A 27,575-nucleotide genomic window follows, 5' to 3' on the forward strand; every position below is an offset into this window, starting at 1 on the left:
GGCCATTTTCCATTTTTCGGGAATGACAAAGGTGGAAAGAGACAGGTTGAAGACATGCGCTAAATATTTGAAACCCTCTTTCCCAAGGCTTTTAAGCATCGGCATGGTTATGCCGTCTGGGCCCACTGCTTTGGATGGTTTAGCATGACCAATGGTATCATCAACCTCTTTGGCGGTGATGGTAATTGGAGACGCGCTGAATTTATGCTTATGTGCGTGTCTGTTGGCCCTCCGTCTATCTTTGTCGACCGTAGAATGCATTATATACTGGCGGCAGAAAGCACTCGCGCATTTTTTCGCATCCGACAGCAATTTATCGCCAAAGGCGATGGAAATTTTGTCATTTTGCTTAGACGAATTCGATAGGGACTTTACGGTAGACCAAAGCTTACCTACACCGGCAGAGAGGTTACAACCGCTTAGGGTCTCCTCCTATTTCGCCCGCTTGTGTTCATCAACAAGCAATCTGATGCGTTGGTTTATGTCCCTTATTTGGGGGTCGCCGGGATCTAGCTGTCTTATGAGGTCACGTTCTCTCTTCTCTCGCTAAATTTGCGGCCTCCGCCGGAAAGTGAGGCCGAATTTCGGGAATTCTACCGGCGGGAATGAAGCGAGCCGAGGCGGATTCAATGACTTTGCGGAAAGCACGCTCCCTTTGGCGAGCATCAGTCGGGATAGGGAGGGCAGCAAAGCGGTTGTCTGTAAAGGATTTGTTTGTGTTCATACCACTTTTCTTTTTTAAAGTCGGTTCTGTGCACCGGAGCCAGTGCACGAACTTTACCACTTTATTGGTAGATCTACGAACTTTTTGACCCATTTTCAGTTTCTACCACTTCTACCACCAAAGCCCAAAAATCTACCAACATTTCAATATATTTGCATTGAATCCAAATACTGCGATCAGTAGGTAAACGCATTTCACAATTTAAAATATCATTAAGAGGTGACACTAACCAAACTAGCCAATTTTGAAAAATTTGTGCATAAAATCAAACAAGAAATAAATTTGTTTATGAAATAAATGTAGTAAATGAGCACGCAAATATATTCCTGCGCTATTTTCATCAGTTTTTTGTGAATAATTTTGAACGAAAATAAACAAGTTTTTAAGCAAACGATATGCCGAAGTCGGTTATTTTGTGGCAGTATTTTTGGTACGTTGGAAAATTGTTGTTGTAATTAGGCGCTTCGGTAAATTTTAGTCAGTATTTCAAGCTAGAAATACAGGAAAAAAGCAAGTATTATATAGGCAATTTTACATGTATTTTTTGTTTTCTTTACATGTTTTTTTAAAAGTGTTATTTCCGTGAAATGTGCTTCATTTGTTTTACACTAAATTATGAATTGTTTTGTACAAATATAAACTGTAGCTATTGTTTTCTTGGAAAAAAATCTACCATCTAATTTTTCGTCTACCAAAATTCTCTTTTCAAAAGACCGCGCACTGACCGGAGCGACTCGGGATTTTCCCGAACAAGGACTGTCATTTCAGTGTAACCCCATTTAATGCCAGAGATCGTGGTGAGCGTTGAAATCACCGAGGATAAGACGGTTTTCGCCATATAGTAGCGTATTGATATCAGGGCGATAGCCACTTGGACACCAGGTGGCAGGGGGAATATAAATATTAATTATTTCTAGGTCAACATCGCTGTTGTTGTTGTTGTTGTTGTAGCAGTGCTTCGCCCCATCCAATAGGTGCGGCCCATCACAAATTGTCATCAATATCCTCTAACGGGGGTCCAAGGAAACTTGCTGTTTCAACAGGGGGGAGGGAGGCATAATGAGAGGGTTGTTAGAGGCGTTGGTTCCACATTACAATTAAAGAGATGGTTGGTGTCATGTGGGGACACATTGCAAGCGGGGCATACATTTTGTATGTCGGGGTTGATTCTGGATATGTAAGAGTTTAACCTGTTACAGCATCCAGATCAAGTTGAGCTAGAGTGACTCGCGTTTCCCTGGGGAGAGTGCGTTCCTCTTCCGCAAGTCTTGAGTACTGTTCTTTGAGTACTGGATTCACCGGGAATAAAGGTCCGACGCCTGTTTGTGTAGTTCACTGAGGACCTGCTTGTGTTTTTTTCTTCATACGGCTGAGTTCGCAGGTGCCGTATTTCCTCATAATGCTTACGGATATGACTCCTTAAGCCCCTAGGCGGTGTTGGCTCATCAATCAGACGACTGTTGGGATGCCCATATTTGGTTAGCATCTAATTTCTCCCCCTGATGGAAAGTATTCTCGCCTCATTATGTAGAGGGTGTTCTGGGGACATAAGAAGACAGCCCGTGGCGGTTCTGAGCGCAGTATTTTGGCAGGCCTGTAGCTTGTTCCAGTGGGTAGTTTTTAGGCTTGGCGACCATATAGGCGACGCGTAGCACGCAAACGGCTAGCCAATTGCTTTGTATGTGGTAATGACCGTATCTTTGTCTTTTCCCCAAGTACTGCCAGCAAGGGATTTGAGGATTTTATTACGGCTCTAGATTTTCGGAACAATTGCGGCTGCGTGCTCACCAAAATGTAGATCCTGATCAAACGTCTCACCTAAGATTTTGGGGTGTAGGACAGTCGGTAGCGTAGTGCCATCGACGTGGATGTTCAAAATGGTCGACATTTGGGACGTCCATGTTGTAAATAAGGTCGCGGAGGATTTAGTCGGTGATAATGCCAGGTTTCGCAAAGCGAATAAACTGGAGAGATCAGGGAGGTAGCCGCTTATTCTGTTGCAAAGCTCATCGATCTTGGAGCCTGGCCCTGTGGCCATTATTGTGCAGTCATCGGCGTAGGCAACGATAGTAACTCCTTCTGGTGGCGAAGGTAGCTTAGATATGTAGAAATTAAACAAAAGTGGGGATAGGACACCACCCTGTAGCACCCCCTGTTTAATTCTTCTTGGTTTTGATGTTTCATTTCTTAATTGCACCGATGACTGCCGACCACCCAGATAGTTTGCGGTCCACCTTTTAAGACATGGGGGAAGGGTAGACCCTTCCAGGTCTTGCAGTAATGCGCCATGATTGACCGTATCAAAAGCCTTTGATAGGTCTAGCGCAACGAGTACTGTTCTATGGTGGGGGTTTTGATTTAAACCGCAATTTATCTGGGTGCTGATGGCATTTAGCGCGGTGGTGGTGCTATTGAGTTTTCTGAAGCCATGCTGATGGCAGGCTAGTTGCAAATTTGCTTTGAAGTGGGGGAGCAAAATGGCTTCAAGCGTCTTGGCTACTGGCGGTAGGAGAGATATCGGGCGATATGACTCTCCTATGTTAGCTGGTTTACCAGGCTTTAGTAGCGGGACCATCTTGGCCATTTTCCGTTTTTCGGGTATGACAAAGGTGGAAAGAGACAGGTTGAAGACATGTGCTAAATATTTGAAACCCTGTTTCCCTAGGCTTTTAAGCATCGGCGTGGCTATGCCGTCTGGCCCCACTGCTTTGGATGGTTTAGAATGACCGATGGCATCCTCAACCTCTTTGGCGGTGATGGTAATTGGAGACGCGCTGAATTTATGCTTATGTGCGTGTCTGTTGGCCCTCCGTCGATCTTTGTCGACCGCAGAATGCATTATATATTGGCGGCAGAAAGCGCTCGCGCATTTTTTCGCATCCGACAGCAATTTATCGCCAAAGGCGATGGCAATTTTGTGATTGTGCTTAGACGGATTCGATAGGGACTTTACGATGGACCAAAGCTTACCTACACCGGCAGAGAGGTTACAACCGCTTAGGGTCTCCTCCCATTTCGCCCGCTTGTGTTCATCCACGAGCATGGCCCATGCTGCGGAGGTTCCACCGATGGAGTGCAAAAGGCTAGTACAGGAGGAAGGGCGCAAAGGGCGGTTGGTCATAGGAGCAGATGCAAATGCGCACCACAATGCGTGGGGAGGAGCAGATACGAACGAGAGAGGCGAATCTCTGTTTTGTTAAATCCTGCAAACCAATTTGCAGATAGCCAACAGGGGAAATGTCCCTACATACATTGGTCCAACATCCAGCAATGTTCTGGATATTACATTGAGCTCCGAGCGTGATATATCAAGGTATGATTGGATGGTTCTTGGTAGACCATCCTTCTCCAACCATGCGTATATCAGATTCAGCATCCCCCTAAACAGGGTAGAGAAGGGAGGAACCTTTAGAAACCCTAGGTCAACGAACTGGACTAAATTCCAGAAACATGTAGAAAAAAACTGGGACAACCCAAAGAGGTTGCTAATGTAGAGGAACTGGAGGAGTCGAATGAATTCCTAACAAGGACGCTTATGACTGCGTATAACAAAGCTTGCCCTCTAAGAAGATCCAGAGGAAAAGAAAAGCCGCCATGGTGGAGCAATGAGCTGAGTCTTCTAAGACAGGTAAAAGAAATGTTTAAGCTCGCAAAGACCGCGGAAAGCGAAGCGTGTCGGGACGAGTACAGGGATCTACTGAGGATCTACAAGCGTGAAATTACCAGGGCGAAGAGAAACTCATGGAAAAGTTTCTGTACGGACATAGAGTGCTCCAGCGAAACAGCACGGTTGATAAAAGTCCTAGCAAAGGGAAACATAGTCCAGGGACTAATAAAGAAAGAGAACGGGAAATGGTCACGTAATAGTGAGGAATCCCTTGAGGTGCTTCTCGATACACATTTCCCATCGGGAGACGGTTTAGAAAAGCCAGCAGACATCACTCACACTTCGATCACGGAGCTAGTAGTGTCGGGCTTGGTGACCGATACCAAGATCGAGTGGGCAGTGAAGACGTTTTCTAAGTTTAAATCGCTGGGCCCAGATGGTATATTCCCGGCCATGCTACAAGTCTCAAGTAGGGCGGTCGTGGAATGGCTTAAAATAATATTCGATGGGTGCATAAGACTGAATCATGTACCACACTCTTGGAAAACTGCTCGTGTAGCTTTTCTACCAAAGGCGGGGAAGATCGGTCACGTGTATGCCAAAGACTATAGACCCATTAGCTTAACATCATTTTTGCTCAAAAACCTTTGGGAGACTGATAGATGTGTACATAAAGTCCAACGTGGATGAAAAGCTTATCTCCACAACACAGCATGCGTAAAGCAAAGGCAAGTCGGTAGACACAGCATTGCATAGGGTGGTAATAAGCATAGAAAAATCCCTGGAATATAAGGAGTATGCTCTAGGAGCCTTCTTGGACATTGCCGGGGCTTTCAATAATGTTGCAAAATGGGCGATTATGGATGGTCTTAATTACATTAAAGTACATCCTGCCTTAATCAGATGGATCGGCTACATGTTAAATTGCAGAAAGACTACATCACAATGGGGATTGTACGAGGCCACGAAATCAGTGGACAGGGGCACGCCGCAGGGAGGGGTGCTATCACCTCTGCTGTGGACGCTGGTCATCAACCAATTGCTCAGGCAATTCGATGAGGGACCCGTAAAACTAACGGCTTACGCAGATGACGGATATGGTCTTGTTTACAAAGAGGTACAAGGTCCCAAATTGGACCAGGCCTAAGTTAGGAGGGGTGACCTTACAGGAGAAACCTTGCTCAAAATATCTAGGAATCATCCTAGACAGTAAGCTGTCATGAAAGCTCAATGTGGAGGAGAGGGTCAAGAAGGGCTCAACGACACTCTATGCATGTAAAAGAATGCTGGGGTGTACGTGGGGGCTATCGCCCTCTCTTTCTCATTGGGTTTTTACAGCGATTGTAAGCCCTATTCTATACTATGGAGTTCTTGTTTGGTGGAAAGCCACACAAAAAACAACCAACCCTAAAAAAATTTGAGGGGGTATGCAGACTATCGATGCTTAGCATTACGGGAGTCCTGAAAACAACCCCGACGGCTGCATGGTATGCCATTCTGCACATCCCACCTGTAGACCTAGTAGCAAAGAACAAAGCGTTAACGACCGCAACCAGGCTCGGTGCTTCGGGGCAGCTTGAGCGCCGACCATATGGCCATAATAGTATAGCGTCATCATTCACAAGACGAACAGACTACATGATTCCCTAACTGCGCTTCGAGGGAGATCTTCAGGTCACAATAGAGGTGGACGGTTGGCGGAAGGGTGCGCAAATGGCGGACGAGGCGATACATGTGTACACCGATGGTTCCAAAGTAGTGAAAGGAGTAGGGTCTGCGGTATACTGCGCTGATCCGGAAATAAGCAGATCCTACAGGCTGCCGGATTACTGTAGCGTTTTCCAAGCGGAAATATTAGCCGTAACCAAAGCAGTAGAAACCCTGGAAGAGAATAGCGTAAGCTGCAACCGTGTTAACTTTTATATTGACAGTCAAGCAGCAAATAAGGCAATAATCTCGCATAGCACAGCATCTAAACGCGTGTAAGAGTGTAAGCAGTCTCTGGAGAGAATCGGGACAGGGAGAAGCATACATCTATATTGGGTATCAGGGCATATGGGAATAGATGGGAATGAAAAAGCGGACGAACTAGCTAAAAAGGGCGCATCCCCAAAAGCTTGCTCCGTAGATGTCCCAATTAGATTGGCCGAGATTAAGCGAAGGCAAGAGGTGCACATGATCGACCAAGCGGGAAAGGCGTGGGTTCAAGCGCGGGGCTGTAAAGTGTCGAAGATTATGTGTAGGTCTTACAACCTTAGACTAACACAGTTGCTTCTATCATTAAAAAGAGAGGACTGTAGACTCATGACGGGTATTCTGACTGGACACTGCCTTCTGGCGTCACATGCCTTTAAATTAGGCTTGGTCAGTGATAGCAGATGTAGGAAGTGCGGGTTGGAGAAGGAAACGATTGAGCACGTTCTGTGCTCGTGCCCTGCACTTGCCAGGCTAAGACTCCAGCTATTAGGAGTGATACAGCTGTCAGATCTAGAGGCAGCAAGTGGCTTAAGTCCTAGGAAGCTTCCAGTATTTGCCAAGAGGACGAAGTTATTTTATAACATAGGTCCTGGTTTTTGATGGGGTTTTTCAGTTTGGTCGATAAAACAAACTTCTGGTAACACTACGGACTCAATCAGTCTATGTGAGGTCCTCATGGACCGGCCAGTTCAACCTACCTACCTACCACCAAAGCCCAAAAATCTACCAACATTTCAATATATTCGCATTGAAACCAAATACTGCGACCAGTAGGTAAACGTATTTAATTGCCGAGCACACCCAAATAACATTAAGATGTGACACTAACCAAACTAACCAATTTTGAAAAATTTGTGCACAAATTCAAACAAGAAATAAATTTGTTTATGAAATAAATTTAGTAAATGAGCACGCAAATATTTTCCTGCGCTATTTTCATCAGTTTTTTGTGAATAATTTTGAACGAAAATAAACAAATTTTTAAGCAAACGATATGCCGAAGTCGGTTATTTTGTGGTAGTATTTTTGGTACATTGGAAAATTGTTGTTGTAATTAGGCACTTCGGTAAATTTTCGTCAGTAAATACAGGAAAAAAGCAAGTATTACATAGGCAATTTTACATTTATTATTTGTTTTCTTACATATTTTTTAAAAGTGTTATTTCCGTGAAAAGTGCTTTATTTGTTTTACAATAAATTATGAATTGTTTTGTACAAATATAAACTGTAGCTATCGTTTTCTTGGAAAAAATGTACCAACTCCTACCACTATTTTAATTTTTCGTCTACCAACAATCTCTTTTTAAAAATCCGTGCACTGACCGGAGCGACTCGGGATTTTCCCGACCAAGGACTGTCATTTCAGTGTGACCCCATTTAATGCCAGAGATCGTGCTGAGCGTTTAAATCACTGAGGATAAGACGGTTTTCGCCATCTAGTAGCGTAGTGATATCAGGGCGATAGCCACTTGGACAGCAGGTGGCAGGGGGAATATAAATATTAATTATTTCTAGGTCAACATCGCTGTTGTTGTTGTTGTTGTTGTTGTAGCAGTGCTTCGCCCGATCCAATAGGTGCGGCCAATCACAAATTGCCATCAATATCCTCTAACGGGAGTCCAAGGAAACTTGCTGTTTCAACAGGGGGGACCATAATGAGAGGGGTGTTAGAGGCGTTGGTTCCACATTACAATTAAAGAGATGGTTGGTGTCATGTGGGGATACATTGCAAGCGGGGCATACATTTTATATGTCGGGGTTGATTCTGGATAGGTAAGAGTCTAACCTGTTACAGTATCCAGATCGAAGTTGAGCTAGAGTGACTCGTGTTTCCCTGGGGAGTGGCGTTCCTCTTCCGCAAGTTTTGGGTACTGTTCTTTGAGTACTGGATTCACCGGGCAATTCCCGGCATAAAGGTTCGACGCCTGTTTGTGGAGTTCACAGAGGAACTGCTTGTGTTTTTTGGCTTCATACGGCTGAGTTCTCAGGTGCCGTATTTCCTAATATTGCTTACGGAGATGACTCCCTAAGCCCCTAGGTCAACATCGCCTGACCGGATAGTTATGCCTTCACTTTCTACGGTATTTTCCTTGCGACTGATACTGGGTTGAAATAGACTATATTGCACGGAGTGATGAGTAATAAAGGCAAGGCCACCACAATTTCCCCTTGTGTTATCTTGCCTATGAATGTTGTAGCCATCGCAAATTCGGAGATCCGATCTCGCTGTTAGCTTTGTTTCTTGAATTGCGGCAATACGGATATTATTTTTATTCATGTAGTTGTTGTTTTCTATCTCTGTTGACTATCTCTGCGATCTTTCCAGTTAAACCGTTACAATTAAGTTGCAGAATTCTGACGTGCATAAGGGGGCAGTCGTCACTCTGGGAGTCGGAGATGGATGAAGGCGCCTTGAAGGATATAGGCTTTGTCGAGTGTGCAGTCCGAATGCTGCTGGTGTACCTGGTGTCAGTGAGTTGGTACTAGTGTTTTGGCAGCAAGGTGCAACAAATGTGAAGGTCGGACGATTTCCGTTTGTAAGCCCAGAGCATATATGAAGGTGACATAGGCCAAGGCATGAACTGCATTGGACCGATGCCGCGATCGTAAACACTCTGAGCCGGCATACGGAACACACGGTGTGGGGGACAAGGAGTTGAGGACTCCTTCTTACGCGAGTACGAGTGTCGGAAAGGGAGGGGAGGGACGGGGGTAAAAGCTGGTGCTCGGCTTTGCTACTAGCCATGCTACGTCGATTGTAGTGATGGGTTGTAGCGGCCACATTAGGTGGAGGCGCCGTCTTTTACACGAGACACACTGCAAAGAATATGACCGTCTAAGGTAAATTCTTTTCCAACATATGCAGCGGAACCACAGCCTGGAACCGGGGTTAGGTTCAATACCTTCCCGGAGCAGGAGGGTAGGGAGCAGTCCAGCTGCTAGGAGCTGCTCCAAGGATGACAGTTTGTGGGAGGAACGCAAGAAATTAAATGGGGGTACACTGAATTGACAGCCCTTGGTCGGAAAAAAAAATCCCGAGTCGCTCCGGTACGTAGAACCGGCTGCTGTGGGGAGCGTTGCGCCAACCGTCCACCTGTTGTTGTTGTTGTTGTAGCAATGCTTCGCCCCACCTAACAGCCGCGACCGATCACAAATTGTCATCAATAAGGAAAGGGGTGTTAGAGGCGTTGGTTCCACATTACAATTAAAGAGATGGTTGGTGTCACGTGGGGACACATTGCAAGCGGGGCATACATTTTGTATGTCGGGGTTGATTCTGGATAGGTAAGAGTTTAACCTGTTACAGTATCCAGAACGAAGTTGAGCAAGAGTGACACGCGTTTCCCTGGGGAGTATGCGTTCCTCTTCCGCGAGTTTTGGATACTTTTCTTTAAGTACTGGATTCACCGGGCAATTCCCGGCATAAAGGTCCGACGCCTGTTTTCGGAGTTCACCAAGCACCTGCTTTTGTTTTTTCGCTTCATACGACTGTGTTCTCAGGTGCCGTATTTCCTCATCATCATCTCATTTCTCTCCCTGATGGGGAGTATTCTCGCCTCATTATGCAGATGGTGTTCTGGGGACATAAGAAGACAGCCCTTGGCGATTCTTAGAGCAGTATTTTGGCAGGCCTGTAGTTTCTTCCAGTGGGTACTTTTTAGGCTTGGCGACCATATAGGTGACGCGTAGCACGTAATCGGCTGGCTAATTGCTTTGTATGGATTCATGAGCGTTTCTTTATCTTTTCCCAAGGTACTGCCAGGGAGGGATGTGAGGATTTTGTTACGGCTCTGAATTCTCGGAACAATTTCGGCTGTGTGCTCACCAAAATTAGATCCTGATCAAATGTCACACCCAAGATTTTGGGGTGTAGGACAGTCGGTAGCGTAGTGCCATCGACGTGGATGCTCAAAATGGTCGACATTTGGGACGTCCATGTTGTAAATAAGGTCGCGGAAGATTTAGTCGGTGATAATGCCAGGTTTCGCGAGGCGAAAAAACTGGAGAGATCAGGGAGGTAGCCGTTTATTTTATTGCATAGCGAATCGATCTTTGGGCCTGGGCCTGTGGCCATTATTGTGCAGTTATCGGCGTAGGAAACGATTGTGACTCCTTCCGGTGGTGAAGGTAGCTTAGATATGTAGAAAGTAAACAAAAGTGGGGATAGGACACCACCCTGTGGCACCCCTTGTTTAATTCTCCTTGTTTTTGATGTTTCGTTTCTAAATTGCACCGATGCCTGCCGACCACCCAGATAATTTGCGGTCCACCTTTTAAGAAAGGGGGGAAGGGTAGACCCTTCCAGGTCTTGCAGTAACGAGCCATGGTTGGACCGTATCAAAAGCTTTTGATAGGTCTAGCGCTACGAGTACTGTTCTATGGTGAGGGTATTGATTTAAACCGCAATTTATCTGGGTGCTAATGACATTTAGCGCGGTGGTAGTGCTATGGAGTTTTCTGAAGCCATGCTGATGAGAGGCTAGCTGCAAATTTGCTTGGAAATAAGGGAGCAAAATGGCTTCAAGCGTCTTTGCTACTGGCGATAGGACAGATATCGGACGATACGACTCATCTATGTTAGCAGGTTTCCCAGGCTTTAGTAGCGGGAACACCTTGGCCATTTTCCATTTCTCGGGTATGACAAAGGCGGAAAGAGACAGGTTGAAGACATTCGCTAAATATTTGAAACCCTCTTTCCCTAGGCTTTTAAGCATCGGCATGGCTATGCCGTCTGGGCCCACTGCTTTGGATGGTTTAGCACGACCAATGGCGTCCTCAACCTCTTTAGCGGTGATGGTGATTGGTGACGCGCTGAATTTGTGTTTATGTGCGCGTCTATTGGCTCTCCGTCTATCTTTGTCGACCGTAGGATGCATTATATATTGTCGGCGGAAAGCGCTCGCGCATTTTTTCGCGTCCGACAGCACTTTGTCGCCAAAGGCGATGGAAACTTTGTCTTTGTGCTTAGTCGCATTCGATAGGAACTTTACGGTGGACCAAAGTTTACCCACATCGGTAGAGAGGTTACAACCTCTTAGGTGCTCCTCCCATTTCGCCCGCTTGTGATCGTCCACACGCAATCTGATGCGTTGGTTTATATCCCTCATTTGGGGGTCGCCTGGATCAAGCTGTCTTATAAGGTCACGTCCTCTCGCTAAGTTTGCGGCCTCCGCCGGGAAGTGGGGCCGGATTTCGGGAATTCTCCCGGGGGGAATGAAACGTGCCGAGGCGGATTCAATGACCTTGCGGAAAGCACGCTCCCTTTGGCGGGCATCGTTTGGGATAGGGAGGGCAGCAAAGCGGTTGTCTGTAAAGGATTTGTATTCGTCCCACTTTCCTTTTTTAAAGTTAATGAAAGTGCGTTTTCTGCGACGATGAAGTCGGCGGAACGCTCGAGCGAAATAAGTATGGGCAGGTGGTCGGATGCCAATGTTACCATCGGCTGCCAGTTGACGCAGTTTACGAGCTCTGCGCGCACGATTGAGATATCTGGCGAACTGTCACAGCTTCCTACCATACGTGTGGGGCGTCTCCGTTTATTGTGCGGAACGTCGTTTCTTCTATTTGATCCGCCAACATCTCACCCCTACTGTCCGCCCGCAAGTTTGAATGCCATAGATCGTGATGGGCATTGAAATCGCCTAAGATTATGCGATTGTTGCCAGTGAGTAAGGCTCTGATATTAGGGCGGTATCCACTGGGGCAACAGGTGGCAGGAGGGATGTAGATGTTGATGATTTCTAGGTTTGCATCGCCTGACCGGACAGATAGGCCTCGACGTTCTAAGACATTGTCCCTGCGGTCGATGCCAGGATCAAATATATAATACTGCACTGAGTCGTGTATGATAAACGCGAGGCCGCCTCCATTTCCGCTCTCGCGGTCTTTCCTGTGGACATTATACCCAGAGCAGGTCTGCAATGCAGATCTTGCTGTGAGTTTAGTCTCTTGAATCGCAGCAATGCGGATGTTGTGCCGCTTCATGAAATCGACTATCTCCGTAATCTTCCCAGTTAGTCCATTACAGTTTAACTGCAGAATTTTGAAGTGCATAAGGGGAGACGCCGCCACTCTGGGGGTAAGTGACGGGTGACTACGCCTGGGTTTTGGAAGGCCAGGACGCAATTCCTGTTGTGGCCCTGGGACTGGACGTGCTTGGGCAAGCATTGCAGTACCCGGATAATTTGGGTTTGCGACCTGGCAACATGGCGCGATGAAACCCGTCGGGGGGTTGCCGTCGCGGAGACCAGAACATCTAGGATAGTGGCACCACCCAAGGCAGGAGCTGCATTTGGCGGATGTCGCAAACCTATCTATTCTGTGCTGGCAAACGGTGCAAACGGAGGTAGTGACTAAGAGTCTGTTTCCCTGACCTACACGATTGCTGCCGGAAAAGGGGGGGGGGGGGGGGGGGGGGGGGACGGGGCAGGGGCTGATGCTCAGCATTGCTACCGACTATACTACGAAGGTTAGTTATGAGTGGCAGCAGCTGTTTGAGTTGTTGGCGCCGTGGGGCGCGAGCAGCAGCGGGTACTTTTTGTGGCTTGCTGAGCAGCGGGGCTGCTGGAAGGTAGTGGGGGGGGCGCTTAGGCGTAGACTACGGGACGCTCTTGGGCGTGAACAGCAAGGAGCCACAAAAGATTTATAAAAGTTACTTAGACGTCGGGTTTTGGGATCAAGCCCAGAACAACCTGTCCGATGCAACCATCCCTTGCACGAGACACACTGAACAGAGTATGGCCGTCCTAAAAAGATTATTTTCCGGCAGATGCAGCAAACCCATTTCTCAGGACCGGGGTCAGGAGACGGACCCGGATTGGATTCGATGCCTTCCCGGAGTAAGAGAATATGGATCAGTCCTGCTGCAAGGAGCTGCTGGGAGAATGACAATTTGTGAGAGGGACGCAACAAATTAAATGGCGTCACACTGAAATGACAGTCCTTAGAATTAAACAAGGGGTGCCACAGGGTGGTGTCCTATCCCCACTTTTGTTTAATTTCTACATAACTAAGCTACCTTCACCACCGGAAGAAGTCACAATCGTTTCGTATGCCGATGACTGCACAATAATGGCCACAGGCCCAGGCCCAAAGATCGATGCGCTATGCAATAAAATAAACGGCTACCTCCCTGATCTCTCCAGTTTTTTCGCCTCGCGAAACCTGGCATTATCACCGACTAAATCTTCCGTGACCTTATTTACAACATGGACGCCCCAAATGTCGACCATTTTGAACATCCACGTCGATGGCACTACGCTACCGACTGTCCTACACCCCAACATCTTGGGTGTGACGTTTGATCAGAATCTACATTTTGGTGAGCACGCAGCCGCAATTGTTCCGAGAATTCAGAGCCGTAACAAAATCCTCAAATCCCTCGCTGGCAGTACCTGAGGAAAAGATAAAGAAACGCTCATGACTACATACAAAGCAATTAGCCAGCCGATTACGTGCTACGCGTCACCCATATGGTCGCCAAGCCTAAAAATTACCCACTGGAAGAAACTACAGGCCTGCCAAAATACTGCTCTCAGAATCGCAACGGGCTGTCTTCTTATGTCCCCAGAACACCATCTGCATAATGAGGCGAGAATACTCCCCATCAGCGATAGATATGAGGTGCTGACCAAACAGTTCCTGTTGAATACCCAGAAACCTGGGCATTCCAACAGACATCGGATTGATGAACCAGCACCGCCTAGGGGCTTAAGGAGTCATCTCCGTCAGCATTTTGAGGAAATACGGCACCTGAGAACCCAGCCGTATGAAGTCAAAAAATACAAGCAGGTCCTTGGTGAACTCCATAAACAGGTGTCGGACCTTTATGCCGGAAATTGCCCGGTGAATCCAGTACTTAAAGAAAATTATCCAAAATTCGCGGAAGAGGAACGCATACCTCCCAGGGAAACTCGTGTCACTCTTGCTCAACTTCGTTCTGGATACTGTAACAGGTTAAACTCTTACCTATCCAGAATCAACCCCGACATACAAAATGTATGCCCCGGTTGCAATTTGTCCCCACATGACACCAACCATCTCTTTAATTGTAATATGGAACCAATGCCTCTAACACCCCTTTCCTTATGGTCCACCCCTGTTGAAACGGCAAGTTTCCTTGGACTCCCGTTAAAGGATATTGATGACAATTTGTGATCGGTCGCGGCTATAAGGTGGCGCGAGCATTGCTACAACAACAACAACAACAGGAGGTGTGACCCTACAGGAGAAAACTTGCACTTGGAGAGGGTGAAGAAGGCGACGGCACTTTATGCATGTAAAAGAATGCTGGGGAGTACGTGGGGCTTATCGCCCTCTCTTTCTCATTTGGTTTTTACAGCGATTGTAAGCCCTATTCTATACTATGGAGTTCTTGTTTGGTGGAAAGCCACACAAAAAACAACCTACCTCAAAAAATTAGAGGGGTATGCAGACTATCAATGCTTAGCATTACCGGAGCCCTGAAAACAACCCCGACGGCAGATAGGCACATTCCACCTGTAGACCTGGTAGCAAAGAACATAGCGTTAACAACTGCAACCAGGCTCGGTGCCTCGGGGCAGCTTGAGCACTGACCATACGGCCATAGTAGTATAGCGTCATCAATCACAAGACGAACAGAATACCTGATTCCCTATCTGCGCTACGAGGGAGATCTTAAGGCCACAATAGAAGTGGACGTTTGGCGTTTCCCAAGGCTGTCGGTTCTATGTATCGGAGCGACTCGGGATTTTTCCCGACCAAGGACTGTCATTTCAGTGTGACCCCATTTAATTTGTTTCGTCCCTCCCACAAATTGTCATCCTCCCAGCAGCTCCTTGCAGCAGGACTGCTTTATATTCTCTTACTCCGGGAAGGCATCGAATCCAATCCGGGTCCGTCTCCTGACCCCGGTCCTGAGAAATGATTTTGCTGCATCCGCCGGAAAAGAATCTTTTTAGGACGGTCATACTCTGTTCAGTGTGTCTCGTGCAAGGGATGGTTGCATCGGACAGGTTGTTCTGGGCTTGATCCCAAAACCCGACGTCCACGTAACTTTTATAAATCTTTTGTAGCTCCTTGCTGTTCACGCCCAAGGGCGTCCCGTAATCTACGCCTAAGCGCCCCCCACTACCTTCCAGCAGCCCCGCTGCTCAGCAAGCCACAACAAGTACCCGCTGCTGTTCGCGCCCCACGGCGCGAACAACTCAAACAGCTGATACCACTCATAACTACTACCTTCGTAGTAGAGTTGGTAGCAATGCTGAGCATCAGCCCCTGCCCCCGTCTTCTCCCCCCCTCTTTTCCGGCAGCAATCGTGCAGGTCAGGGAAACGGACTCTTAGTCCCTACCTCCGCTTGCTCCATCTGCCAGCACAGAATATATAGGTTTGCGACATCCGCCCAATGCAGCTCCTGCCTTGGGTGGTGCCACTTTCCTAGATGTTCTGGTCTCCGCGACGTCAACCCCCCGACGGGTTTCATCGCGCCATGTTGCCAGGTCGCAAACCCAAATCATCCGGGTACCCCAATGCTTGCGCAAGGACGCCCAGTTCAGGGCCACAACAGCAATTGCGTCCTTGCCTTCCACAACCCAGGCGTAGTCACCCGTCACTTACCCCAGAGTGGCGGCGTCTCCCCTTACGCACTTCAAATTCTGCAGTTAAACTGTAATGTACTAACTGGGAAGATTACGGAGATAGTCGATTTCATGAAGCGGCACAACATCCGCATTGCTGCGATTCAAGAGACTAAACTCACAGCAAGATCTGCATTGCAGACCTGCTCCGGGTATAATGTCCACAGGAAAGACCGCGAGAGCGGAAACGGAGGCGGTCTCGCGTTTATCATACACCACTCTGTACAATATTATATATTTGATCCTGGTATCGACCGCAGGGACAATGTCTTAGAACGTCAAGGCCTATCTGTCCGGTCTCCGCGACGGCAACCCCCCGACGGGTTTCATCGCGCCATGTTGCCAGGTCGCAAACCCAAATCATCCGGGTACCCCAATGCTTGCGCAAGGACGCCCAGTTCCAGGGCCACAACAGCAATTGCGTCCTGGCCTTCCACAACCCAGGCGTAGTCACCCGTCACTTACCCCCAGAGTGGCGGCGTCTCCCCTTATGCACTTCAGAATTCTGCAGTTAAACTGTAATGTACTAACTGGGAAGATTACGGAGATAGTCGATTTCATGAAGCGGCACAACATCCGCATTGCTGCGATTCATACACCACTCTGTGCAATATTATATATTTTATCCTGGCATCGACCGCAGGGACAATGTCTTAGAACGTCAAGGCCTATCTGCCCGGTCTCCGCGACGGCAACCCCCCGACTGGTCTCATCGCGCCATGTTGCCAGGTCGCAAACCCAAATCATCCGGGTACCCCAATGTCTTAGAACGTCAATGTCTTAGAACGTCAAGGCCTATCTGTCCGGTCAGGCGATGCAAACCTAGAAATCACCAACATCTACATCCTTCCTGCCACCTGTTGCCCCAGTGGATACCGCCCTAATATCAGGGCCTTACTAACTGGCAACAATCGCATTATCTTAGGCGATTTCAATGCCCATCATGATCTATGGCATTCAAACTTGCGGGCGGACAGTAGGGGTGAGATGTTGGCGGATCAAATAGAAGAATCGACGTTCTGCACAATAAACGGAGACGCCCCCACACGTATCTTCAATTGTAATGTGGAACCAACGCCTCTAACACCCCTTTCCTTATGGTCCACCCCTGTTGAAACGGCAAGTTTCCTTGGACTCCTATTATAGGATTTTGATGACAATTTGTGATCGGTCGAGGCTATTAGGTGGGGCGAGCATTGCTACAACAACAACAACAACTCACCTATGTTAGCTTGCAAATCTCTTCTCCTTCCCAAGGCAGTCGGTTCTATGTACCGGAGCGACTCGGGATTTTTCCCGACCAAGGACTGTCATTTCAGTGTGACCCCATCTAATTTGTTTCGTCCCTCCCACAAATTGTCATCCTCACAGCAGCTCCTTGCAGCAGGACTACTCCATATTCTCTTACTCCGGGAAGGCATCGAATCTAATCCGGGTCCGTCTCCTGACCACGGTCCTGAGAAATGGGTTTTGCTGCATCTGCCGGAAAAGAATCTTTTTAGGACGGGCATACTCTGTTCAGTGTGTCTCGTGCAAGGGATGGTTGCATCGGACAGGTTGTTCTGGGCTTCATCCCAAAACCCGACGTCCACGTAACTTTTATAAATCTTTTGTGGCTCCTTGCTGTTCACGCCCAAGGGCGTCCCGTAGTCTACGTCTAAGCGCCCCCCACTACCTTCCAGCAGCCCCGCTGCTCAGCAAGCCACAACAAGTACCCGCTGCTGCTCGCGCCCCACGGCGCCAACAACTCAAACAGCTGCTACCACTCATAACTACAATCTTCGTTGTAGAGTCGGAAGCAATGCTGAGCAGCAGCCCCTGCCCCCGTCTTCTCCCCCCCCCCCTCTTTTTGGCAGCAATCGTTTAGGTCAGGGAAACAGACTCTTAGTCCCTACCTCCGTTTGCACCGTTTGCCAGCACAGAATATATATGTTTGCAACATCCGCCCAATGCAGCTCCTGCCTTGGGTGGTGCCACTTCCCTAGATGTTCTGGTCTCCGCGACGGCAACCCCCCGACGGGTTTCATCGCGCCATGTTGCCAGGCCGCACACCCAAATCATCCGGGTACCCCAATGCTTGCCCAAGGACGCCCAGTCCTAGGGCCACAACAGCAATTGCGTCCTGGCCTTCCTCAACCCAGGCGTAGTCACCCGTCACTTACCCCCAGAGTGGCGAGGTCTCCCCTTATGCACTTCAGAATTCTGCAGTTAAACTGTAATGGACTAACTGGAAAGATTACGGAGATAGTCGATTTCATGAAGTGGCACAACATCCGCATTGCTGCGATTCAAGATACTAAACTCACAGCAAGATCTGCATTGCAGACCTGCTCCGGGTATAATGTCCACAGGAAAGACCGCGAGAGCGGAAACGGAGGCGGTCTCGCGTTTATCATACACCACTCTGTGCAATATTATATATTTGATCCTGGCATCGACCGCAGGGACAATGTCTTAGAACGTCAAGGCCTATCTGTCCGGTCTCCGCGACGGCAACCCCCCGACGGGTTTCATCGCGCCATGTTGCCAGGTCGCAAACCCAAATCATCCGGGTACCCCAATGCTTGCGCAAGGACGCCCAGTTCCAGGGCCACAACAGCAATTGCGTCATGGCCTTCCACAACCCAGGCGTAGTCACCCGTCACTTACCCCCAGAGTGGCGGCGTCTCCCCTTATGCACTTCAGAATTCTGCAGTTAAACTGTAATGTACTAACTGGGAAGATTACGGAGATAGTCGATTTCATGAAGCGGCACAACATCCGCATTGCTGCGATTCATACACCACTCTGTGCAATATTATATATTTGATCCTGGCATCGACCGCAGGGACAATGTCTTAGAACGTCAAGGCCTATCTGCCCGGTCTCCGCGACGGCAACCACCCGACTGGTCTCATCGCGCCATGTTGCCAGGTCGCAAACCCAAATCATCCGGGTACCCCAATGTCTTAGAACGTCAAGGCCTATCTGTCCGGTCAGGCGATGCAAACCTAGAAATCACCAACATCTACATCCTTCCTGCCACCTGTTGCCCCAGTGGATACCGCCCTAATATCAGGGCCTTACTAACTGGCAACAATCGCATTATCTTAGGCGATTTCAATGCCCATCATGATCTATGGCATTCAAACTTGCGGGCGGACAGTAGGGGTGAGATGTTGGCGGATCAAATAGAAGAAACGACGTTCTGCACAATAAACGGAGACGCCCCCACACGTATCTTCAATTGTAATGTGGAACCAACGCCTCTAACACCCCTTTCCTTATGGTCCACCCCTGTTGAAACGGCAAGTTTCCTTGGACTCCTATTATAGGATTTTGATGACAATTTGTGATCGGTCGAGGCTATTAGGTGGGGCGAGCATTGCTACAACAACAACAACAACTCACCTATGTTAGCTTGCAAATCTCTTCTCCTTCCCAAGGCAGTCGGTTCTATGTACCGGAGCGACTCGGGATTTTTCCCGACCAAGGACTGTCATTTCAGTGTGACCCCATCTAATTTGTTTCGTCCCTCCCACAAATTGTCATACTCACAGCAGCTCCTTGCAGCAGGACTACTCCATTTTCTCTTACTCCGGGAAGGCATCGAATCTAATCCGGGTCCGTCTCCTGACCACGGTCCTGAGAAATGGTTTTGCTGCATCTGCCGGAAAAGAATCTTTTTAGGACGGTCATACTCTGTTCAGTGTGTCTCGTGCAAGGGATGGTTGCATCGGACAGGTTGTTCTGGGCTTGATCCCAAAACCCGACGTCCACGTAACTTTTATAAATCTTTTGTGGCTCCTTGCTGTTCACGCCCAAGGGCGTCCCGTAGTCTACGGCTAAGCGCCCCCCACTACCTTCCAGCAGCCCCGCTGCTCAGCAAGCCACAACAAGTACCCGCTGCTGCTCGCGCCCCACGGCGCCAACAACTCAAACAGCTGCTACCACTCATAACTACAATCTTCGTTGTAGAGTCGGAAGCAATGCTGAGCAGCAGCCCCTGCCCCCGTCTTCTCCCCCCCCCCCCCTCTTTTTGGCAGCAATCGTTTAGGTCAGGGAAACAGACTCTTAGTCCCTACCTCCGTTTGCACCGTTTGCCAGCACAGAATATATATGTTTGCGACATCCGCCCAATGCAGCTCCTGCCTTGGGTGGTGCCACTTACCTAGATGTTCTGGTCTCCGCGACGGCAACCCCCCGACGGGTTTCATCGCGCCATGTTGTCAGGCCGCAAACCCAAATCATCCGGGTACCCCAATGCTTGCCCAAGGACGCCCAGTCCTAGGGCCACAACAGCAATTGCGTCCTGGCCTTCCCCAACCCAGGCGTAGTCACCCGTCACTTACCCCCAGAGTGGCGAGGTCTCCCCTTATGCACTTCAGAATTCTGCAGTTAAACTGTAATGGACTAACTGGAAAGATTACGGAGATAGTCGATTTCATGAAGTGGCACAACATCCGCATTGCTGCGATTCAAGAGACTAAACTCACAGCAAGATCTGCATTGCAGACCTGCTCTGGGTATAACGTCCACAGGAAAGACCGCGAAAGCGGAAATGGAGGCGGTCTCGCGTTTATCATACACCACTCTGTGCAATATTGTATATTTGATCCTGGCATCGACCGCAGGGACAATGTCTTAGAACGTCAAGGCCTATCTGTCCGGTCAGGCGATGCAAACCTAGAAATCATCAACATCTACATCCCTCCTGCCACCTGTTGCCCCAGTGGATACCGCCCTAATATCAGGGCCTTACTCACTGGCAACAATCGCATTATCTTAGGCGATTTCAATGCCCACCATGATCTATGGCATTCAAACTTGCGGGCGGACAGTAGGGGTGAGATGTTGGCGGATCAAATAGAAGAAACGACGTTCTGCACAATAAACGGAGACGCCCCCACACGTATGGTAGGAAGCTGTCACAGCGCGCCAGATATCTCAATCGTGAGTGCAGAACTCGTACACTGCGTCAACTGGCAGCCGATGGTAACATTGGCATCCGACCACCTGCCCATACTTATTTCGCTTGAGCGTAACGCCGACTTCATCGTCACTGAAAAACGCACTTTCATAAACTTAAAAAAAGGAAAGTGGGAAGAATATAAATCCTTTACAGACAGCCGCCTAGCTGCCCTCCCTACCCCGACTGATGCCCGCCAAGGGGAGCGTGCCTTCCGTAAGGTCATTAAATCCGCCTCGGCACATTTCATTTCCGCCGGGAGAATTCCCGAAATCCGGCCCCACTTCCCGGCGGAGGCCGCAAACTTAGCGAGAGAACGTGACCTTATAATACAGCTTGACCCAGGCGACCCCCAAATAAGGGATATAAACCAACGCATCAGATTGCTTGTAGATGAACACAAGCGGGCGAAATGGGAGGAGCACCTAAGAGGTTGTAACCTCTCTACCGGTGTGGGTAAACTTTGGTCCACCGTAAAGTCCCTATCGAATCCGGCTAAGCACAAAGACAAAGTTTCCATCGCCTTTGGCGACAAAGTGCTGTCGGACGCGAAAAAATGCGCGAGCGCTTTCTGCCGACAATATATAACGCATCCTACGGTCGACAAAGATAGACGGAGAGCCAATAGACGCGCACATAAACACAAATTCAGCGCGTCACCAATCACCATCACCGCTAAAGAGGTTCAGGACGCGATTGGTCGTGCTAAACCATCCAAAGCAGTGGGCCCAGACGGCATAGCCATGCCGATGCTTAAAAACCTAGGGAAAGAGGGGTTCAAATATTTAGCACATGTCTTCAATCTGTCTCTTTCCACCTTTGTCATACCTGAGAAATGGAAAATGGCCAGGGTGGTCCCGCTACTAAAGCCTGGGAAACCAGCTAACATAGGTGAGTCGTATCGTCCGATATCTCTCCTATCGCCAGCGGCAAAGACGCTTGAAGCCATTCTGCTCCCTTATTTCCAAGCAAATTTGCAGCTAGCCCCTCATCAGCATGGCTTCAGAAAACTCCATAGCACTACCACCGCGCTGAATGCCATTAGCACGCAGATAAATTGCGGTTTAAATCAATACCCCCACCATAGAACAGTACTCGTAGCGCTAGACCTATCAAAAGCTTTTGATACGGTCAACCATGGCTCGTTACTGCAGGACCTGGAAGGGTCTACCCTTCCCCCATGTCTTAAAAGGTGGACCACAAATTATCTGGGTGGTCGGCAGGCATCGGTGCAATTTAGAAACGAAACATCAAAACCAAGGAGAATTAAACAGGGGGTGCCACAGGGTGGTGTCCAATTCCCCACTTTTGTTTAATTTCTACATATCTAAGCTACCTTCACCACCGGAAGGAGTCACAATCGTTTCCTACGCCGATGACTGCACAATAATGGCCACAGGCCCAGGCCCAAAGATCGATGCGCTTTGCAATAAAATAAACGGCTACCTCCCTGATCTCTCCAGTTTTTTCGCCTCGCGAAACCTGGCATTATCACCGACTAAATCTTCCGCGACCTTATTTACAACATGGATGCCCCAAATGTCGACCATTTTGAACATCCACGTCGATGGCACTACGCTACCGACTGTCCGACACCCCAAAATCTTGGGTGTGACGTTTGATCAGGATCTACATTTTGGTGAGCACGCAGCCGCAATTGTTCCGAGAATTCAGAGCCGTAACAAAATCCTCAAATCCCTCGCTGGCAGTACTTGGGGAAAAGATAAAGAAACGCTCATGACTACATACAAAGCAATTAGCCAGCCGATTACGTGCTACGCGTCACCCATATGGTCGCCAAGCATAAAAATCACCCACTGGAAGAAACTACAGGCCTGCCAAAATACTGCTCTCAGAATCGCCAGGGGCTGTCTTCTTATGTCCCCAGAACACCATCTGCATAATGAGGCGAGAATACTCCCCATCAGGGAGAGAAATGAGATGCTGACCAAACAGTTCCTGTTGAATACCCAGAAACCTGGGCATCCCAACAGACATGTTGTTGTTGTTGTTGTTGTAGCGATTAGGTTACTCCCCGAAGGCTTTGGGGAGTGTTATCGATGTGATGGTCCTTTGTCGGATACAGATCCGATACGCTCCGGTAACACAGCACCATTAAGGTGCTGGCCCGACCATCTCGGGAACGATTTATATGGCCACATTAAACCTTCAGGCCATCCCTCCCTCCCCACCCCAAGTTCCATGAGGAGCTTGGGGTCGCCAGAGCCTCGTCTGTTAGTGAAACGGGATTCGCCGCTCGAAGGTGAGGTTGACAATTGGGTTGGAGAAGCTATATATTGCGCTACACAACCCCTTGAATCCCCCCAACAGACATCTGATTGATGAACCAGCACCGCCTAGGGCCTTAAGGAGTCATCTCCGTAAGCATTTTGAGGAAATACGGCACCTGAGAACCCAGCCGTATGAAGTGAAAAAACACAAGCAGGTCCTTGGTGAACTCCATAAACAGGCGTCGGACCTTTATGCCGGGAATTGCCCGGTGAATCCAGTACTTAACGAAAATTATCCAAAACTTGCGGAAGAGGAACACATACTTCCCAGGGAAACGCGTGTCACTCTTGCTCAACTTCGTTCTGGATACTGTAACAGGTTAAACTCTTACCTATCCAGAATCAACCTGGCATACAAAATATATGCCCCGCTTGCAATGTGTCCCCACATGACACCAACCATCTCTTCAATTGTAATGTGGAACCAACGCCTCTAACACCCCTTTCCTTATGGTCCACCCCTGTTGAAACGGCAAGTTTCCTTTGACTCCCGTTAGAGGGTATTGATGACAATTTGTGATCGGTCGCGGCTATTAGGTGGGGCGAGCATTGCTACAACAACAACAACAACCTATGTTAGCTGGTTTCCCAGGCTTTAGTAGCGGGACTACCTTGGCCATTTTCCATTTCTCGGGTATGACAAAGGTGGAAAGAGACAGGTTGAGGACATGCGCTAAATATTTGAAACCCACTTTCCCTAGGCTTTTAAGCATCGGCATGGCTATGCCGTCTAGGCCCACTGCTTTGGATGGTTTAGCACGACCAATGGCGTCCTCAACCTCTTTAGCGGTGATGGTGATTGGTGACGCGCTGAATTTGTGTTTATGTGCGTGTCTATTGGCTCTCCGTCTATCTTTGTCGGCCGTAGGATGCATAATATATTGTCGGCAGAAAGCGATCGCGCATTTTTCCGCATCCGACAGCACTTTGTCGCCAAAGGCGATGGAAACTTTGTCTTTGTGCTTAGTCGGATTCGATAGGGACTTTACGTTGAACCAAAATTTACCCACACCGGTAGAGAGGTTACAACCTCTTAGGTGCTCCTCTTATTTCGCCCGCTTGTGTTCATCCACAAGCAATCTGATGCGTTGGTTTATATCACTTATTTGGGGGTCGCCTGGATCAAGCTGTCTTATAAGATCACGTTCTCTCGCTAAGTTGGCGGCCTCCGCCGGGAAGTGGGGCCGGATTTCGGGAATTCTCCCGGCGGGAATGAAACGTGCCGAAGCGGATTCAATGTCCTTACGGAAGGCACGCTCCCCTTGGCGGGCATCAGTCGGGATAGGGAGGGCAGCAAAGCGGTTGTCTGTAAAGGATTTATATTCTTCCCACTTTCCTTTTTTGAAGTTTATGAATGTGCGTTTTTCAGTGACGATGAAGTCGGCGGTACGCTCGAGCGAAATAAGTATGGGCAGGTGGTCGGATGCTAATGTTACCATCGGCTGCCAGTTGACGCAGTTTACGAGTTCTGCGCTCACGATTGAGATATCTGGCGAGCTGTGACAGCTTCCTACCATACGTGTGGGGGCGTCTCCGTTTATTGTGCAGAACGTCGTTTCTTCTATTTGATCCGCCAACATCTCACCCCTACTGTCCGCCCGCAAGTTTGAATGCCATATATCATGATGGGCATTGAAATCGCCTAAGATAATGCGATTGTTGCCAGTGAGAAAGGCCCTGATATTAGGGCGGTATCCACTGGGGCAACAGGTGGCAGGAGGGATGTAGATGTTGATGATTTTTAGGTTTGCATCGCCTGACCGGACAGATAGGCCTTCACGTTCTCAGACATTGTCCCTGCGGTCGATGCCAGGATCAAATATATAATATTGCTACAGAGTGGTGTATGATAAACGCGAGGCCGCCTCCATTTCCGCTCTCGCGGTCTTTCCTGTGGACATTATACCCAGAGCAGGTCTGCAATGCAGATCTTGCTGTGAGTTTAGTCTCTTGAATGGCAGCAATGCGGATGTTGTGCCGCTTCATGAAATCGACTATCTCCGTAATCTTCCCAGTTAGTCCATTCCAGTTTAACTGCAGAATTCTGAAGTGCATAAGGGGAGACGCTGCCACTCTGGGGGTAAGTGACGGGTGACTACGCCTGGGTTGTGGAAGGCCAGGAAGCAATTGCTGTTGTGGCCCTGGGACTGGGCGTCCTTGGGCAAGAATTGGGGTACCCGGATGATTTGGGTTTGCGACCTGGCAACATGGCGCGATGAAACCCGTCGGGGGGTTGCCGTCGCGGAGACTAGAACATCTAGGAAAGTGGCACCACCCAAGGCAGGAGCTGCATTGGGCGGATGTCGCAAACCTATATATTCTGTGCTGGTAGACGGTGCAAACGGAGGTAGGGACTAAGAGTCTGTTTCCCTGACCTGCACGATTGCTGACGGAAAAGAGGGGGGGAGAAGACGGGGGCAGGGGCTGATGCTCAGCATTGCTACCAACTCTACTACGAAGGTAGTAGTTATGAGTGGTATCAGCTGTTTGAGTTGTTGGCGCCGTGGGGCGCGAGCAGCAGCGGGTACTTGTTGTGGCTTGCGCTTAAGCGTAGACTACGGGACGCCCTTGGGCATGAACAGCAAGAAGCCACAAAAGATTTATAAAAGTTACGTGGACGTCGGGTTTTGGGATCAAGCCCAGAACAACCTGTCCGATGGAACCATCCCTTGCACGAGACACACTGAACAGAGTATGACCGTCCTAAAAAGATTCTTTTCCGGCAGATGCAGCAAAACCATTTCTCAGGACCGGGGTCAGGAGACGGACCCGGATTGTATTCGATGCCTTCCCGGAGTAAGAGAGTATGGAGCAGTCCTGCTGCAAGGAGCTGCTGGAAGGATGACAATTTGTGGGAGGGACGAAACAGATTAAATGGGGTTACACTGAAATGACAGTCCTTGGTCGCGAAAAATCCCGAGTCGCTCCGGTACATAGAACCGACTGCCTTGGGAAGCGGGTCACCCCTCCTAATTTGGCCTGGTCCAATTTGGGACCTTGTACCTCTTTGTTAACAAGACCATATCCGTCTTCTCCGCGTTGACTTTCAACCCGACATTAGATGTCCAGGTATGAATATCCCGAAGCGCCCGATCCACCAAAGAGCTAATCGTTGGAAGGCACTTTCCACTTATGACAATTGCAACGTCATCAGCGTAAGCCGTAAGTTTTACGGGTCCCTCATCGAATCGGCCGAGCAGTTGGTTGATCGCCTCGTCAAACCCCCATTGCGATGTAATCTTCCTGCAATTTAACATGCAGCCGATCCATCTGGCTTAGTGTGAAAGACCTTGTGTTATATTCTACATTGAAATTCATACACAATATGAAATTAGGAAACCTACCAAATTATATAAATTATCGTGTAAAATACAACAATGATATCCATAACTATAACACTGAAACAAAAATAATTTTCACTGGCCAATTGTAAAATCCGAATTTGATAAAAAGAGTATATATTTTGAGGGATTAAGAGAATACAATGATCTACCTAGAGACTTTAAAGATTGTAAAAATATGAAAGAGTTTGAGAGGCTTTATACAAATATTGTAAAGGAGTACGTATTAGGTAAAAAAGAAATACATTTTATAAATCAAAATCTATTATGCAAAATCCAAAGACTGTATAAATGTGAACTCATAGATTTAATCTAAGACCAAAGACTGTAATAAATAAATAAATAAAAAACTGTCTTTGGACACTGAACCCAGAACAGGTCTGCAGAGCAGATCTTGCTGTGAGTTTAGTCTCTTGAATCGAAGCGATGTGGATATTATGCCGTTTCATGAAATCGACTATCTCCGTTATCTTCCCAGTAAATCCATTACAGTTTAACTGCAGAATTCTGAAGTGCAGCGGGGAGACGTCGTCACTCTAGGGTTAAGTGACGGGTGACTACGACTGAGTTGTGGAAGGCCAGGACGAAAATGCTGTTGTGGATCTGCGACTGAACGTCCCTGGGTAAGCATTGGGCTGGTGTAGTTAGGTTTGTGGCCTGGCAACATAGCGCAATGAAGCCCGTCGGGGGTTGCCTTCGCGTAGACTACGTGACGCACTTGGGCGTGAACAGCAAGTAGCCACAAAAGATTTATAAAAGTTACGAGGACGTCGGGTTTTGGGATCTAGCCCAGAGCAACCTGTCCCAAGCCATCCCTTCCACGTGACACACTGACAATAGTATGGCCGTCCTCAAAAGATTCTTTCCGGCAAACGCAGGAAAACCATTTCTCATGACCGGGGTCAAGAGAACGGATTGGGTTCGATACCTGTCCGGAGCAGGAGAATATGGCGCAGTCCCGCTGCAAGGATCTGCTGGGAGGATGACAATTTGTGGGAGGGACGCAAAAAATTAAATGGGGTTACACTGAAATTACAGCCCTTGGTTGGGAAAAATCCCGAGTCGCTCC

At 48.4% G+C, this 27,575-nt stretch overlaps 1 protein-coding gene across 6 annotated transcripts in view; it reads right to left on the minus strand.

The window, feature by feature from the left end:
* SMC3 (structural maintenance of chromosomes 3) overlaps positions 1-27,575 on the minus strand; it is a 406,833-nt gene that overhangs the window by 302,520 nt on the left and 76,738 nt on the right. The window lies entirely within an intron of this gene.

This window comes from Eurosta solidaginis, chromosome 4, assembly GCF_040869045.1.
Source record: "Eurosta solidaginis isolate ZX-2024a chromosome 4, ASM4086904v1, whole genome shotgun sequence".
Lineage (NCBI taxonomy): Eukaryota > Metazoa > Arthropoda > Insecta > Diptera > Tephritidae > Eurosta > Eurosta solidaginis.